Below are 18,651 nucleotides of genomic sequence, written 5' to 3'. Positions count from 1 at the left end.
TTTAGAGCACAATTAAATTACCCTAACATGATTTCATGCTTTCTGGCTGACACTTTACACAAGTCCCTTATTCTCTCCTTTTTTGATTACTGTTTCTCAACAGATATTAAAAGACTAATCTGGAGTAGATGAGAAATAATAAAGATAATTAATTAGTATTAATGAAATAAATCTCCCATCTCACCACCTTTACTCAGCTTTGTTTTAGGAAAAACTGCAGGCTGAGTTTGAATATACTTACTATTTCTAAGCTTCACTCTCAATGATATGTGTACTGTTACATCCACAAACTTCATAAGTACACTACAAACGTTTTCCAACGCCTCTTTTCTAAGAAGCTATACCAAGTGATTGCCACAAGAGAATTATACTTTTCTCCTCTACCACAGATTTGTTACCTAAGATTTGACAAATAAGGTTATAATCTATGTAATAATGACTAAGAAAATCTGAGGAAATGTAGTTAGCTCTATTCCTTCCTGGAAGATGTGAGGGACTCTGTATGTAAAACAGGGCAGTCAAGGAAGCTAGGTAGTAGAGTGTATACAGTACCAGATCTGGGGTTCAGACCAGTGTGCAAATCTGGCCTTAAATATTCCCTGGCTCTTTGACCCTGAGCAAGTCAATTAACGCCAACTGCCTAACTATTACCACTCATCTGCCTTAGAATCTATATTTAGTATGAAGTCTAAGATAGAAGGCAAGTTTGTTTTGGTTTTTTTTTTTTAAACAGCACACACTGGGAGCCATATCAGTATTTCGGTGTTATTTTTTTTTCCTTTTTAAAATTTTTGTAATAAGGGGAGAACTGCTGGGTGAGGGAGGTAACAAAGGACTTCAAAATTATATCTGACATAAAAAGAAAAATCAGGAATTTTTTAAATCCGCACAAATTTTTTTTTCAGTTTATGTTCTAAAATTGTATTGCCCTTGGCTATTATGTTTTAGCTTGATAAAGAGATTAAAATATTTGCTATCAGAGGTGGGTTCTTTAGACTCTTCATTGTGCTAACTGATTTATATTTATATTTCTTAAACTCCCTGAAATAGAAAGGTCTCTCAAAGTCTCTTCTATTTGTTTCTCATCCTGTGGCATCAACAGTTTGCTTAGGTAACTCGGGATGGAGCTGCACAATTGCATGCCCCATCTTATTATTTTTATAATCTTTCTTCTGATTTGGTTCCAATATTGATCTTTAATTTGATGAGTTGGTTGGTCAAGTGTACACAGAAACAAATGATTTAAAAATGGACTCCAGTGGACTTCCAGGTAAACATGGCCTCAGTCTAGACGCAGGATTCTTCCTCTCCTCAGCACCTACCGATATAGACTACCTCAAAAGACCAAAAAAACCAAATTCATATGAATGAAGAAACTCTACAGTAGGGCACAGCATTGAAGGTATGTGGGATTGGGGCATTTCCACACTATAAGGAGATGAAAAAGCTCCCACAAAAACAAGAGCTGATCTACCCCTCCCCCACCCCACCTAAGGAGCCAGAGTCAGAACCAACACACAGAATCAGTGAGTGAGTGAGGGGCACCACTAGAGTGAGTGAGGAGCACCTCTAGTTCCTTGGCAGCTGACTAAGACCACCAAAGACCTACCCCTGAGAGCAGCTAGACCTGAAACCCCAGCAGGCTAAAGAGAACAGACCATGGGCACTCGCGGGGAGATAGCACAGAGAAGAGCAGCAAACAGTAAAAGCTGCAGAAATTCAAGAGCTGGCCTCAGGCAAAATCCTTGCTCTGTAGCTCCATACACAGAGAACCTGCCCTCCTCACTCAGATTTCAGATAAAATACTTAGGAATTTATCTGCCAAGACAAATACAGGAACTATATGAAAACAACTACAAAACACTTTCCACACAATTAAAACTAGATCTAAACAATTGGAAAAACATTAATTGCTCATAGGTAGGACAGGCTAACATAATAAAAATGACCACCCTACCCAAACTTATTTACTTATTTAGTGCCATACCCATTGAACTACCAAAAAAACATTTTTACTGAATTAAAAAAAAATCGTAACAAAGTTCATTTGGAAGAACAAAGATCAAGGATATCCAGGGAAATCATGAAAAAAAAAATGCGAAGGAAAGTGGCCTTGCAGACCCAGATCTCAATCTATACTATAAAGCAGTGGTCATCAAAACAATATGGTACTGGCTAAGAGACAGAAAGGAGGATCAGTGGAATAGACTTGGGTTAAGTGACCTCAGCAAGACAGTCAATGATAATTCCAAAGATCCCAGCTTTTGGGACCAAAACCCACTATTTGATAAAAACTGCTGGGAAAATTGGAAGACAGTATGGGAGAGATTGGTGTTGGATCAACATTTCACATCCTACACCAAGATAAACTCAGAATAGGCAAATAACTTGAACATAAAGAAGGAAGCTATAAGTAAATTAGGTGAACACAGAATAGTATACATGTCAGATCTTTGGGAAAGGAAAGATTTTAAAACCAAGCAAGAGTTAGAAAAAGATCACAAAATGTAAAATAAATAATTTTAATTACATCAAATTAAAAATTTTTGTACAAACAAAACCAACACAACCAAAATTAGAAGGGAAGCAACACAATGGGGAAAAAAATCTTCATTACAATAACCTCTGACAGAGGTCTAATTACTCAAATTTATAAAGAGCTAAATCAATTTGTGGAAAGGAAACAAAAACAAGTTCTGGACTTTCTGCAACTGTGTTAGAACAAGCAACAGTAGGAATATTAGAGAGAGAAGAAATTGACAATACTGACAGTTGGTGGGGGAAGGGACAACTGGGAGTGGCAGTTGGTCTTGTGACTAGCATTTCCTTCCTGGCATGGGAAGTGTGTGGAATTTTTTCTTCCCAGTCTCTGGATGAAAGTGCCTCTATTTTCTTCAGCCCGAAGAGACAGGCCCAACCAGCTCTGAAAGTCAGAACTTTTCTTGTTGCTTGCTATCTACTGCTAAGATTATGAAATTACAAAAACTAGCACAGATATAGCGTAGACAGGAATAACCAGCCTGTGAGGCCTGGACTCGGCTCCAATACTGAGAGACTCAAACCTTATCTAAAGAAATTCCTCTTTCCTGATACCTCTCCAATCTGAACTGGTTATTAAAATTTATCTTATTTGAATATCGCAGGCAGATAAGAGGATTATCTTTTCAGGGGGCATAGAGGGAGCTGAACCTCAGGACAGTCATTCAACTACAAACGGTCCTTATCGGACCCTTGCTGGGCGACCAAAGTCTGAGGAAAGGCTTGTCCCTCAGGAGGGTCCGTGTTTACCTGCTCTGGGGCATCTTCAACATCAATCAATAGAAGACATCCCCACTGGCTATCATAAGTGGCCCATTTCTCAGACACCCCATTTTGTTCAAAAATAGCCTCTCAGCAGGGGGCATCTCTCTACTTTGCCTCACCGGCAGCCATATTCCCTCTCTCCCTTCAACTCCCTCCATTCCCTTTTACAAACCTTCCGTATCCCCTGCTCTTCATATCCACCCATCTTTCCCTATAAATATTACAAATTATACAAAAAATCAACCAATTCTCCAATTGATAAATGGGCAAGGGACATGACTAGACAATTTTCAGTTAAAGAAATCAAAACTATTAATAAGCACATGAAAAAGTGTTCTAAATTATAATCAGGGAGATGCAAATCAAAACAACTCTGAGGTATCACCTCACACCTAGCAGATTGGCTAACATGACAGCAGTGGAAAGTAATGAATGTTGGAGGAGATGTGGCAAAGTCGGGACATTAATTCATTGCTGGTGGAGCTGTGAATTGATCCAGCCATTCTGGAGGGCAATTTGAAACTAAGCCCAAAGGGCGATAAAAGACTATCTGCCCTTTGATCCAGCCATGGCACTGCTGGATTTGTACCCCAAAGAGATAATAAGGAAAAAGACTTGTACAAGAATATTCATAGCTGCGCTCTTTGTGGTGGCCAAAATTTGGAAAATGAGGGGATGCCCTTCAATTGGGGAATGGCTGAACAAATTGTGGTATATTTTGGTGATGGAATACTATTGTGCTCAAAGGAATAATAAAGTGGAGGAATTCCATGGGAACTGGGATGTGCAGGAATTGATACAAAGTGAAAGGAGCAGAACCAGGAGAACATTATACACAGAGACTGATACACTGTGGTACAATCGAATGTAATGGACTTCTCCATTATTGGTAATGCAGTGACCCTGAACAACCCGGAGGGATCTACAAGAAAAACCACTATCCACATCCAGAGGAAAAACTGTGGGAGTAGAAAACAACTGCTTGATTACATGGGTCAAGGGGATATGGCTGGAGATGTAGATTCTAAATGATCATCCTAGTGCAAACAACATGGAAATAGGTTCTGATCAAGGACACATGTAATACTTAGTGTAATTGCGTGTCGGCTATGGGAAGGGTGGGTGAAGGGGAGGGAGGGATAGAATATGATTCTTGTAACCAAGGAATAATGTTCTAAATTGACTAAATAAAATTTTAAAAAATAAATTAATTTAAAAAAAATTCTTAATGGACTTCAACAATAATAGTCACTTGTCTATTAAAATATAGCAAATTCTGTAAGTTGGTGCTCATGCCCAATGCCTCCAAATTTTTTCCTTAATCAATCAACTACTATTTATTAAGTGCCTACTATAAATACAAAAAATTAAATAATCCATACTTTCAAGTTTACATTCCACTGCAAAGGATGATAAATATATATATATACATATATATACACATATATGTACACATATATAATTACATGCAGAATAAATATAAGGGGAAGACATACAACATAACTACAAGGTAGTTTGGGAAGGAGAACACAAGTGATTGGGAAATAAGGAAAGGCTTTGTGTATGAAGTGGTACTTGAGCTACATCAATACAGAATAAATAAAAAAAATAAGAAAAATAATTACAAAGTAATTCAGTACAAGTTAGTTAAGGAGGAGGGTACAAGCAATTGTGAGTATCAGGAAAAGCTTCACACAGAAGGGACTGCTTGAGCTGCATCTTGAAGGAAAAGAAGTTGCCAATGAGATGTAAGTGAACAGAAAGAACATACTAGGGATGGGGAAGAGGTAATATAAAGATATATAAATATAAATATAATAAAGGTAATATAAATTCAGCACCATGTATAAGAAGAGTCATCGATTTGGCAGGATCAGAGGAACAGAGAGAAAGTAATATATAATGATGCAGGAAAAATAGGTGGGGGCCAAGTTGTGAAAAGCTTTAAAAGCTAAACAGAGGAATTCTTAAAAGGCTCCCTAGGGAGTTTATTCAGCAGAGGAGAGTGACAGTGAAATTTGTGCCAAAGAACACTGACTAAAGTGGGGAAAGACTTAAAACACAGATCACTTAGGAGGCTGATGCAATCTTTTAGGGGAGAATAGATGAGGCCCTGACCTAATTTGTTAGCTCTGTGAATAGAAAGATTTAGAAGCATGAAATATTATAAAGGTGGAAACAGCAAAATTTTGCAAACAAGCAGATACATGAGCTAGAGAATCAAGGATGACTGTGAGGTCCCAAACCTGAGAGAATAGTGATGCCTTAGATAAATGGGAGGAAGTTGTGGAGAGGAAGAGAGGGAAAGAGGTTAAGTTCTATTTTAGGCATGTCTAATGTATCATGATGGTTCTGGGATATCTGGTTTTAAATACCCAATAAGTAGTTAAGATAATTATAGTCATAAGGCCTAGGTATAATCTGTAAGTCTTTTTGACTTTTTAATTTTTTAACCATGTTTTTCACTGTGTTCTTGATGCTCACCTTTGTATTAAAGTCACCTGATATTAAAATGTTGATTTAATTTGGAATCTTCATTGAATTTCTCTACCTCTTATTCCTATAAAATAGATGGTGATACATAAGCTGCAATTATTTTCATTGTGCCTCTCCCTTTTTCAATCTATCCTCTATTCCAGCTGTCAAAGTGATTTTCCTAAAGTGAAAATTTAACCAGGTCACTCCCTTACATAATAAAATTCAGTGGCTCCTACAGGAATAAATATAAGCTCTTCTGCTTGGCTTTTAAAGCTCTTCACAGCCTGGTCCCTACTGGCTTTTACTGGACATTACCCTGCCCCTACATATACTGGGCAGCTGGGTGGTGTAGTGGATAAAAGCACGAGGCCTGAAGTCAGGAAGACAACTCTTCTTCAGTTCAAATCTGGTCTCATATACTTAGTAGCTGCATGGCAAATCACTTCACCCTATTTACCTCAGTTTTCTCATCTGTAAAATGAGCTGAACAAGGAAATAGCAACTATTCTGGTTATCTTTGCCAGGAAAACCCCAAATGGGATCACAAAGAATGGGACAAAACTAGAAAAAATGACTGAACAAGAACACATACTGTATTCCAAAGAAACTAGCCTTCTTGCTTGTTCCTCAACATATGGCATTCCTCAGGAGAAGCTAGGTGGCTGGTTCGATGGATCGAAAGCCAGGCTTAAAGACAGGAGGTCCTCGGTTCAAATCCAGCCTCAGACACTTCCAAGCTTTGTGGCCCTAGGCAAATCACTTCACCCCCTTTGCCCTTACCACTCTTCTGCCTTTGAACCAATACACAGTATTGATTATAAAACAAACAGTAAGGGCTTAGGAGAAAAATATAGATATCGCTATAGATGTATGTGTGTGTCTATATGTGTCTATATGTATGTATGTATGTGTATATAGCATTCCTGCTTTCATCCCCTAGGCCAGCAAAGTACTCCTTCCTCACCTCCATTTCTCAGAATCCCTAGTCGAATTTTAGCATAATGGCCATATTCATTCAACTTTAGGCTTTCCTGATACTCCATAGCTACTAGTGACTTCCTTCAAAAATCACCTCATATCTATTTTGTAAATAGCTATATAAGTACATTTTGTCTCACTGAGCCAGATAAATAAATAAAAAGAATAAATATAAATAATTAAAATACACAGTAATTAGGGAGGGAGGGCACAAATTATTGTGAACAAGAAAGGCTTCATATAGAAGTTGATATGTGAGCTCCATAGAGAATAAATAAAATTACAAATAATTACAAAGTAGTTAAAAACCACGCAATTAGACAGGGAGGGCACATGAAATTGTGAGGATCAGGAAAAGCTTCAAACAGAAGGGGATATTTATGCTGCATTTTGAAGGAAAACAGGCTGTTTATGGAGGTATAAGTAAAAAGTACTTATTACATTCTAGACAAGAGAAAGAGGTAATATGAGGGCAGACATAAGATTGAGGCCATGTGTACAATCAGAGATATAAATTTGACAGAATCAGTGTGAAATAGGGGAAATAAGCCATGAGGGTAAGAACTATTTTTAGAATTGTCTTCATATCCTCAATGCCTGACACATTGCTTGGCACATGGACTATTAAATAGTTCTTGACAGGTTGATGGCATTTTTTCAGATATTTGCCACAAGCACTGTAATTCAAAATAACCAAACATGCCATAAAATTAAGTTTCTAGTTCCCACTGGCCACAGGTTAAAACTAATTTTTCCAACTCCTTCTGCTGCCACTCCAAAAAGAGACCATGAGCTATCTCTCTATTTGTCTTCCAGACAAAGTATGGCAAGTAATATGATGCACAAGTAAAGGAAAACAGCACTCCATTTTTGGTTAAGGAATTTGGGTTCAAATTCAAACTTGGATGGTCTGTGACAGCAGCAAAATTACTTTGCTTCTCTGGGTTTGTTTCCTTATCTATAAAAGGAGGCTGAACAAGATGACCTTGAAGTTTCCTCTTCCAATCCTAAATGTAAATCCCAGTCTGTAAATCTATGCACAGGTCCTGAAAAAGAACCTCACATTTAGAATGCCAATACCTAAATTAAAGTATTCTAAACTACCCCGAAGCAGTGATTCTTCACATTCTCTAATCTCTTTCTCAGTACTCTGACACAATTAAATTTTGTATTTCTCCAGAAAGTTTTATATTTTTTTGTTTTATTGGTTGCCATACTAAAAACTTGATCAACAAGTTGCCAGCCTACTGAAAATTAGTCTTTTCATACTTCTAATATGAACATGTATAGTCTTCAAGAATCCAGGGTCACCTCCATGCCAGATAAAGCACCACAGCAGGACATCTTAGCAAGAACCAGTTGAGATTAGAGAACATAAATTTGTAATAGTTAACAGTATTGAGTGACTTCCTCCATGAGCAGTGGGAGTGTGCCAGGGTTGGGGTTTGGCAAGTCAAGAACATAAAAGGAAAAAGGACAAATAATTTAAGAGTACAGAATGATGTGTAGTTAAACTTGGTCACCTACACTAAAGGGAAAAAATAAGCATTGACTGTGGTGGAAACAAAAAAAAAGATACAGAAGTGAGACAGAATAAAAAGTGTAAGGATATATTATGAGACACAGTCTAAAGTAATTCAAGGTTATCCCTCTGAGCCTGTTTCCTTCTTTATCTAGACTCAGATTAGATAAAAAAAATAGTACACACCATCCCAAAACTAACATTTTTATATATATTATAAATACCCATATATGTACTTGTTGTCTTCCTTTTAAAACGTAAGAACATTGAGGACACTTGCATTTTTTTGTTCAATGCTTAGCACAGTACCTGACACACAGTCACCACTTAAATGTTTAATAAAATTTATGAGACTTAATTCCATTTCTTTTTCAACAGGAGTAACAGACTTATTGATCAGGGGAATGCTATAAAGTATTTTTAGATTTCGGTCAAAGTATTTAACAGGCTTCTTTCATGCTACATGGACAAAATGGAGATGTGTGCTAGAAGATAGTACAATTAAGGCAAATTCAGAATTGCTTGAATAATCAGAACTAAAAAAATAATAATCATTAACAGCTTTGTATCAAGTTGAAGACAGACTTTAATGGTCCAGAGATTCCTCTCCTCACCCCACTCCCCTAAGTGACTTGCCCAGGATCATAGAGCTACTAATGAGTAAAGTTGGGAGATGCTGCCATTATATTGAAGTAAAAGTTCCAGCATTCTTTCCACGGTACTTCAAGCAGAACAGTCAAATTTATGGATGCTATGAAGTTGTGAGAGAGGGTTAATAAATTGTATGAAAGAATCAAGATCCAAAAAATGGGTTTAGAACAAAATTTAGTTTAACAAGAATAAATGTAAAATATAACATTAGGATTTTTAAAAAATCAATTTCAAAAGCATAAGACAAATGTAATTGAACAAATATTACCATGAAATGGATCTATAACTTATAATGGGGAACACTATCTACCTCAGGTAAAGAACTGTTGGAGTCATCTTTCCCATCAGTGTATTTATAGGTTTATTTGGGGGTTTTGGTTATGTATGAGGGTCCTCTTATAAAAATAACCAATATATGATGGAATACTATTGTGCTCAAAGGAATAAACTGGAATAATTCCATGTGAACTGGAACGACCTCCAGGAATTGATGGAGAGTGAGAGGAGCAGAACCAGAAAAACATTATACACAAAGACTGATACACTGTGGTACAATTGAATGTAATGGACTTCTCCATTAGTGGCAATGCAATGATCCTGAACAACTTGGAGGGATCTACAAGAAAGAACACTATCTGCATCCAGAGGAAGAACTATGGGAGTAGGAAACACCAAAGAAAAACAACTGCTTGACTACATGAGTCGAGGGGATAAGGTTGGGAATGTAGACTCTAAATGATCATCCTAGTGAAAACATCAACAACACGGAAATAGGTTCTGATCAAGGACACATGTCCCAGTGGAATTGCGCATCGGCTACAGGAAGGATGGGTGAAGGAGAGGGAGGAATGGAAAATGATTCTTATAACCAAGGAATAATGTTCTAAATCGACAAAATAAAATTAAAATTAAAAATAAAATAAAAGGGAAAAATGACCAATATGGTGGTGTATTTTACATAACAATAAAAATAAAATTTTAAATTAAAAAAAAGAAAAGGATCTGTGGATTTTGGCAGATTATAAACTCACAGAATCAACTGTATGATATGTCATTCTAGGCTACATTAAGAATAAGACAGGGAAACATTCCACTGTTGGTTGGTTGATTGTTGTCCTTGAATTTAAGTGAAGTAAAGTAGCACAAAGACATCAGCCTCACGATCTCTTCTAATTATCCAAGTCTAGTGGCAAAACAGAAGTCAAAACCACCCATGATGGCTTAGAATGCAGTCACCCATTATGTGGATGACTTTGGCTTCTTCAATGTAAACCCAAGCTGAAAGAAGGTGCTATGTGTGTGTACATATATGTGTGTATGTATATATGTATAGCAACTATACACATAATTTACATATACATTTATATATGTATGCACACACATGTGTACATATAGAGTGTAGAGCTTAGAGGTAAGACGACTCATCTTCCTGAGTTCAAATATAGTCTCAGATACTTACTAGTTGTATAACTCCAAGTAAGTCTCTTAACTCTGTTGGCCTATTTCCTCCTCTGTAAAATGAGCTGGAGAAGGAAATGGCAGCCAAGAAAACCTCAAATGAAATTATGAAGCATCAGACAGAACTGAAATGATTGAACAAAAACAACTGATACATAGAAAGTTTGTTTCCTCAAAAATTATAGAAAAGATAGAAATAACCAACTATGGCATTCATTCAATAAGCATTCATTGAACTCTCTGAGGGATATGGGGCATTTTAGGGAAAAATAATGCCTCTAATGTCAGAGGTTGTTGAGCCCAGGGGTATGTAAGAATTGGAATAATATTTCTACCCAAATATATATTTTATAAAGTTTATTAGGAAGGGTAGACAATCATTCCTATAAGTAACCTGACTGCATGGTCCCTAGCCTGCCAGTCTCTTCCTCCCTCCCTTCACCTGCCTGCTCTGTTCCCAACTTCTTCCTTCTCTTCTCAATTCTCTCCCCAAGAAGCCCAAAACCTTGACTTTTATTGACAAATAATGACAAAAAAAAAACAAAAAACTTGACAAACCTGGCGCAACTATGCTATGTCAGGAATGTTTGATGGACAGATCAAGCTACAGAGGAGGGAGAGGGTATAATATTCCTAGACATAGCTACTTTCCTCCTTTGCTGTCTACCCTTGACCCAGCTCTTACTTGTGGCTCCAAGAAGATGCTCTCCTAGTTCACCCACAGACCTTAGATCTGTCAATTACTGTTAACCTGGTTTAGTTCTAGTGTGGCCACTGGGCATGCTACAGCTTCTTGGAGTCACAGGAAGAGCTAGGTAGCAGATGGACAAGCCCTGATGCACCATGCCCCTATTTTCAGTTCTGGGTGCCAATTTTTAGGAAGGTCCTAGATAAAGTGGAATGCATTTGGAAGAAAATAAGCAGGATGGTGCAGAAGAGAACTTAAAAATAGCATAGCAGGCTTCAAATATCTAAAGGATTGTCATGTGGAAAAGCTACTGCTTGGCCCTAGAGGACAGAAATAAAATCACAATTGTTATTAATTGCAGAAATGAAAGAAGTTAAGTTGTAAGGGAAAACTTCCTTATAGTTAGAAGTACCCAGAAGTGGAATGGGCTATCTCATCTATCCCTTTAGAAGTAAGTAAGATGAGTAAGTATTTTACAAGAAAGAGTCAATCCTTTATAAGGACTAAATGAATCAAATGACCTCAAAAGGTCTGTCCCTTCTTTAATGTGATCTGTAATACATTGCTAATAATACTTAAAATTAGACATTTCTCAAGATTTTTGTCAGCAAATTGCTTCATAAACCTTAGGACATGACCATATCTGCTTAGCTAAGGAAGAGTAAAGAGACAGGTTATAAGAATTGAGCAACTAGGAAATTAGGGAATTTGAAAGAGTATCAAAATGTAATTAGAACTCAAGCTTAGGCATTTACATCAGACTTTCATTATTTGAGAAATAATGCTTACTCCTTGCTCTTTATTATTATGAAGGTGAAATTGGCCAGAGCCTTGGAAATGAGTGGTGGTCTTCTGACTTGTAGCTTTGAGAGTGTGCACACAATAAGATCTAGGTTATTTTCAGAAGAGAAGATGATTCTGGAGGGAAAAAACAATATAGAGAAGCCCAAGAAACAAGCATGTCTCTATTTCCAGTTTACCCAATTAGAGATTTCCAGGAATTTCCCTTTGAGCAGGACTTGGTATAGATCAGCTATCTAATATAACTTCTAATGAGAAAAATATATATATATATAGCATTTTTCAAAACAAAGTGTTATTATATAACTGCTAGTTATTATCATTATTACTACCTTTCCCATTTCTTTCTGCATAGAAAAATGAATTCATTCACTATCAAAAAAATTTAAAAATAAACCTTAGGACACCAGATAAACATGAGTCATTAATAACTTAGTATCAGTAATACTAACCAACCAAAAGGAGTGGCAGCTTCAGCAGTTCCCTTTTGATCAATTACACCATTCAAAGGATTCAAAGGAAACCTGTGAAACTGACCAAAAATGAAGGAGTAGTAGGGAAGCTGGTGACCCAGATGGCAATTAGACATGGGGTTCTAAAAATGGGGCCCTTGAGCTAGGATTTTAAAAAATATTTTCAGGATCCTATATCAACATAACCAGACCCCTATGTAAGGGGTGCCTTACATAGATAAAGGTTAAGAACCATTATATTAAATGGCAAGAAGAGACTTGGAAACCTTCAGTCCAAGATTCAGATAGTGACAATTAAAGCGCCCTGAGGTTCTGTTCAATGACCTACTGAAATGAAAGCAAGAGAGACGTCAACTGCTACTTTCTTTATTCAAGCAAGAGCTTGAGAAAAGGCAAAAGATTTGGGGATCCTGGAAAAATTTATTTGATAAGAGTTCAAATTTTTAAATATCTCCAAGATTTTTACAATTTAGTGACTCAACAAGCATGTAAAAACATGTACTATGTACTAAGCATCACCTAGAGTTACTCTTTTCATAATACAGTTCTGTGAGGTAGGTGTTACGATTGACCCCATTTTAGAGATTTTACAGGGGTAATGAGTTTCTTGGTTTCAAACTACTCCTGTGGGTCTGGGTCAAAATTCAAATCTTGGTCTTCTTGGATCAAGGTAGGCAACTCTAATCACTTAAACCATGGTGCTCAAATGGAAAAGACTGTAGAGATGCTGGTCAAGTATGGCAGGAGACAGAAAAAAATGGATGGGCTCTGGCTCAGAATAGAGGGAGTCAGGAAGAAATCACAGTGCTGACTACCTGGGGTTAAGTTCTGAGTGGAGGAGATAGGGGTGAATCCTTAACCGGACCCAGCAAAGTGAGATGAGATAGATTGACACTGTTCTTGAGAGCAGTATCCTGACTCAGAGCTAAGGTTGGAGGGGTTCAAGCGCCAGAAATTCTGACCCTCCGAGTCCACGGTTCGGCATCAATGGAGCCCCTTTCCAGGACTGTGGGTGCGAAGCCACTGGTGAACCCATCAGTGCCTGGAAGACCAAGCTTCTGACAGACTTGGGGATACCGGGATCCCTCGATGCCGAAAGGACCGAACCTTTACCCAGGTATGGGAGTGTAAGAACCTCGGGGGGATCCTCGGTGACGAGAAGACAGAGCCCTTGCCCAGGTTTGGGAGTGCGAGGGCCCGCGGAGGGTCCATAGTGCCAGGAAGACCAATCACCTCCCCAGGTGTATAAGTGCAGAGACCCCTGGGAACCGCATGGTATCAGGAGGGCAGAGCCCCTACCCAGACTCGGGGAAGCGAGGATTCCCACACAGCCAAGAGGGCGGAAAAGGGAAGTGGTTTCCTCTGGATCTACCTTGTCTCCTCGACTAACCCCAGCTCCCTGGCCCAAATCCATTGTGGAGCATCTCCCACAACCGTCCGCCAACCCGCCTGCGTGGGTATGCTCAAGTCGCTCACCCCACTGTCTAGGAGTCTACCGCTGTCCGCTGTCCGCTGTCCGCTGTTCGCCGCCGCCACCGCCGCCGTGCCGCTCAGATCTCCCTCTTCTCCTCCCGAGTCCACCTATCGCGAGAGGTGCCGCGGTGCTCTCGCGAGATCCCAGCCAGGGCCGCCGAGAAAATTGTAAAACCAGGTTTTTTTACACATTCATTTTACCCGCTGGCAGGATTCGGATCGTCTTTCTCGGCTCTTTCCGATACGAAGCCAGGACCCAGATCCGAGCGGCGAAGATAAAACTAGGGTTTTAAACGTAGTATGAGGTTGCCTGTTACTGCCCTTTTCCCTTTAGATACCTGAAGCTACACCTCGATACGGCGTCTTCCAAGGGCCAAACTTCTCTCCGAAGGGGTGTGTAATTCACCAGATCCTAGAAACTCCTCATCTGGCGGTGAATTTGAAAAACTAATTTGGGCTTAAGACGAAAATCCCTAAATCTTCCCCGAAAGTACCAAAGAATTTAATTTGGTCACTTTTCTGACTCTGTCTGATGCAGGGCCCAGCACAACACTGAAAAAAATATTACTTAACTGGAACTTTTTGTTTCGTTTTGCCCCCATCATTCCTAGAAATACCTGAATTTTACATTTCAATTGCTTCTAAAGCTGACACAGTTTTGCATAAGGCTGTTTTGAAGATTTTTTTTTTGCCTTTGTCTCTCTTACCTAGGGCCTGACACACAGAGTAGGAGCTTAAGAAGCATGTGATTTATTGACTTCAAAGACTTGGAATCCAGAACAAGTTTATTGCACATAACAAAATAATAATACTAATACAAAGAGGGACTCATACTCAAAAAGCACTTTTTAATCACAAACTACTTTCTAAACACTGTTGTGAAAACTAAAAGACAAAGAAAGGTAAAAACAGTTCTTGATATTCAAGAGCTAACATTCGAATGTGGAAGATATGTACATAATAAATATGCAGATACCAAATATATATCGTGTAGATGCAAGGTAACCTTAGAGGGAAAAGGGGTGTGAGAGTTGGTAAGATCAGAAAAAGACTTCCACAGAAAGTGGCATTTAAAGTGAGTCGTGAAGGAAGTCTAAGATTCTGAGAGTCTGTCAGAAGCTAGACAGGGAGAACATTCTAGGAATGGAAGAAGAGCAAAGAAGAAGAGCAAAGACAGACAGAAAAATAGAATATGGAGGGGAATGAAGTCAAATGAGCAAGCATTTATTAAGTGCTTACTTGTATAAGTACCAGGCTATTTAGGTTGGTTATTGTCCTACCAATGTACCAAAATAACATCATTTTGGCAAGGTCAACATATAATGTGTCCTATGTGGCTGATCAGATCAAAACTAGTTTGGATGGCTCTACCGTAGATCAGGCACAAATATCCCACATTTGGGAGAGATGTCACTAAATATGTACATCTCATATTTGTTTTGAGCTACTGAAATTCTACTTTACTTAGAATGTAGTGCCTTCTTTTATGCAAACACATCATACAAGATGGTCTTGCAGTGTTTTCCAAATCTCACAATTGATACCAAAGTTCTTCAGAGAGACCTTGAAAATGTCTTTGTATCATTGCAGACATCATTTAAGCCCTTGCCTTGTGTGAGTTCTCTGTAAAATAGTCTTAGGCAGTTGTGCATTTGGCTTCTTACCACTCAACCTATTTTAGTTGAGTTCTCTGCAGTAGAGTTTGAAAGCTTGGCTATTCAGCTTGAGGAAAAATCTCGATGTTGTGAAGATGGGATTAAATCTCCCCTGCCCATTTTTAGATTTAATCACCAGAAACCTATACACCCCACTTATCCTTAAGTGGGAAAAGTCTGTAACTCAAATGTGCAATAGTGGGTGATGAATCAGAACCCACTGACTGCCCCTTGGACAGTCCTAAACAAAACTTTAGCCGTAATTGGTCCATATAAAATGGAAGAAAGCCACAGGAAGTGATGAAAAGGAATGGTCTTTAAAAATGCCAAGAACTTCCTGTGAACTTTCCCTTTGAACATGACCCTGGAGGAGGTCTGCCTGAGGACTGCTTCTATTAGGACTACCATGTGGGTGAGTGAAAAAGACTGACTCCCCTTTGCTTTCCTGGAAGTACTAGCCTCTGAAGGGGTCCTTCATCTGGGAAGAGGCCTCTTGGCTAAAACTTTTATTAATTGACCCTTGGGTCCTCCGGCTGGGGCTTCTGGAGTCCTGCCAGAGTAAAGCAACAGTCTAGCTAGCTAAGCTAGATTTCTTACTCTGACCTCTTTCTTATTTCTCTACATTCACTTTTCCTCTATTTTATAAGTAAATTGATAAAAATCATTTGGAATTGATTAATTCCTGGGGGCCATACTCTCAAATACTAGTCCAACCCCTTATATTCTGCCTCTTAACAATGTCCAGTAAATTTTCTAGCCAGATGATTTTCAGAATCTTCTTAAGACAATTCAAATAGGAGCAATTAAATTTCCTAGAATGGTACTAGTAGACTTGTCCAGGTTTCACAGGAATAAAACAATGAGATCAGCACAACGGCTCTAGAGTTTAATGGCAGCCTGATACCTCTTCTCTCTCACAGTTTCCTTCTGAGATTCCCAAACATTGCTAGCTCTAGCAATGCACATGTCAACTTCATCATCTATGTGGAAATCCCTGGAAAGTATATTGCCAAAAAAAGCAATCAAAACCTCTATTTGATGGTTCCATGTATGGATTGTAAGGTGATCATTGACAGGCCAAAAGTAGTATGAGACAAGAGAATTAATCCACATTCTATTGAACCCCACCCTCAGAGATTACAATGAATATGTAGTATTCCAGTTCTACGGTGACATACTTATATGGCTTCTAGATAATGGATGATGTTCTCAAGATTTGTCAGCCACCAGTGGAATGAAAGGAGGGTTATGTACACTCGCCCATACTTTTTAGCATGATATTTTCATCACTGCTGTCAGATGCCTTCAACAAGGATGAAAATGGCATCAAGGTCAGCTATTGCACTGAAAGTAAGTTATTTAACTTGAAAAGGCTAAAATCAAGCCTAGAGTTCCTATGTAACTATCTGTTTACAGATTATTCTATATTCAAAGTAACATACCAGGTACTGAGTTATAAGCAATAGAATTACAAATAGCAGAGAGACAATTCCTGCCCTTATATTCTAATATTGGAAAATAATCACCAAGACAATAAAAGGAAGGAAAGGGCAGAATGAAGGTGGCTGAGGAAAGCATTGGGGACATTATAAAGAAAATCAGGGAGGAGTCAGGTATACTGCCTAGATCAGAAAGAAGACAAGAGTGACCTGGGTGTTCTTAAAATGGAGATCCCACATTCACTGAACCCATCCCTTCATTTGTATTCACATGGTCACCACTTTGGTTCAAGCCTTTATCAAGTATTGCCTATGTGAATCTTAAAATTTCTCAGACTTGAGAATCTTAAAAATTTTCAGACTGTACCTTAGAACATTTGGTTAGGACCATTCCCCATTTTAAAATAATGAAGGGACTTTGGTCAGGAATGTGGGAACTCTAACATTACTCCACCCATACTTGGGCATACTTTAGGGGAAGATAAAGTTGTAAACTCCTGATTGAACAATGAAAAGTCCCCAACCCATACTTGAAGTGAAGCAAGAACCCTTAAGCTAGGTCTATTTTTAGATCTAATACAAAGGAGTGCTAAGTACCTATGAAGATCAAATTAATCAGGCAACTTGCAAAGGACAAGATTAGTCTACTCAGGTGTAAATTATTCAAAAGTTTTAGTCTACTAAGGTGTGAATTAAGAATGGTCAGTCCTTTGGAAAACATCTACTGTGATTAGAAGATGTAAAAATTTAGGAGAGGTGACACAAGAGAAAATTTTCTTTAAAAGGAAGGAGCTGGAGGGCTCTGGGAGGAATTCAGTTTTGGAGCTGAATTGGAGGTCAGGAGTCAGAGGAGTCTACTGGGTCTCTGAACACTAGAGCTTGCTTGGAACAGAATCTTGTGGTGAGTGATTAAAGACTGACTAGTCTCTCTTAAAGCTCAGGCCTAGGCCCTTTCCCCAGTATTGCCTCTTACTCTCTCTCTCCCTTTTCTTAATTCCTTTATTTGTATTAGTTAAAATCTCCATAAAACCCAGCTGACTTGGGTATATTTAATATTTGGGAATTTTCCCATGGCGACCACTTATTTTTGATTTAAAACCACATTTTTCGCGGTCACAGTTTAAGACAACCACTCTTTTTTTTTAACATTATTTTATTTGGTCATTTCCAAACATTATTCATTGGAAACAAAGATCATTTTCTCCCCCCCCCCCCACCTCTAGCATAGCCAACACATGATTCCATTGAGTATCACAAGTGTTTTTGACTTGAACCCATTTCCGTATTGTTGGTATTTGCATTAGAGTGTTCATTTAGAGTTTCTCCTCAATCATATCCCCTCCACCCCTGTAGTCAAGCAGTTGCTTTTCCTTGGTGTTTTTACTCGCACAGTTTATCCTCTGCTTGTGGATAGGGTTTTTTAGATCCCTGCAGATTGTACAGGGACACTGAATTGTTCCTAAGGGAGAAGTCCATTACCTTTGATTGTACCACAGTGTATCAGTCTCTGTGTATAATGATTTCCCAGTTCTGCTCCTTTCGTTCTGCATCACTTCCTGCAGGTTGTTCCAGTCTCCATGGAATTCCTCCACTTTATTATTCCTTTGAGCACAATAGTATTCCATCACCAACATGTATCACAATTTGTCCAGCCATTCCCCAATTGAAGGGCATCCCCTCATTTTCCAATTTTTGGCCACCACAAAGAGTGCAGCTATGAATATTCTTGTAC

General features: G+C 38.5%; 1 protein-coding gene across 8 annotated transcripts in view; it reads right to left on the bottom strand.

The window, feature by feature from the left end:
- Positions 1–14,188, bottom strand: part of MAD1L1 (mitotic arrest deficient 1 like 1) — a 999,035-nt gene extending 984,847 nt beyond the window's left edge. For all 8 annotated transcript variants that reach the window (XM_056804306.1, XM_056804308.1, XM_056804307.1 and 5 more), the window contains exon 1: positions 13,829–14,188. The gene's annotated coding sequence lies outside the window, so the exon portion shown is untranslated. The remainder of the gene's footprint in view (positions 1–13,828) is intronic.
- Between the last annotated feature and the right edge of the window lie 4,463 nt (positions 14,189–18,651).

Source organism: Monodelphis domestica, chromosome 7 (genome assembly GCF_027887165.1).
Source record: "Monodelphis domestica isolate mMonDom1 chromosome 7, mMonDom1.pri, whole genome shotgun sequence".
Lineage (NCBI taxonomy): Eukaryota > Metazoa > Chordata > Mammalia > Didelphimorphia > Didelphidae > Monodelphis > Monodelphis domestica.
The sequence above is the reverse complement of the archived record's forward strand: the minus strand, read 5'-3'. Positions and strand labels throughout refer to the sequence as shown.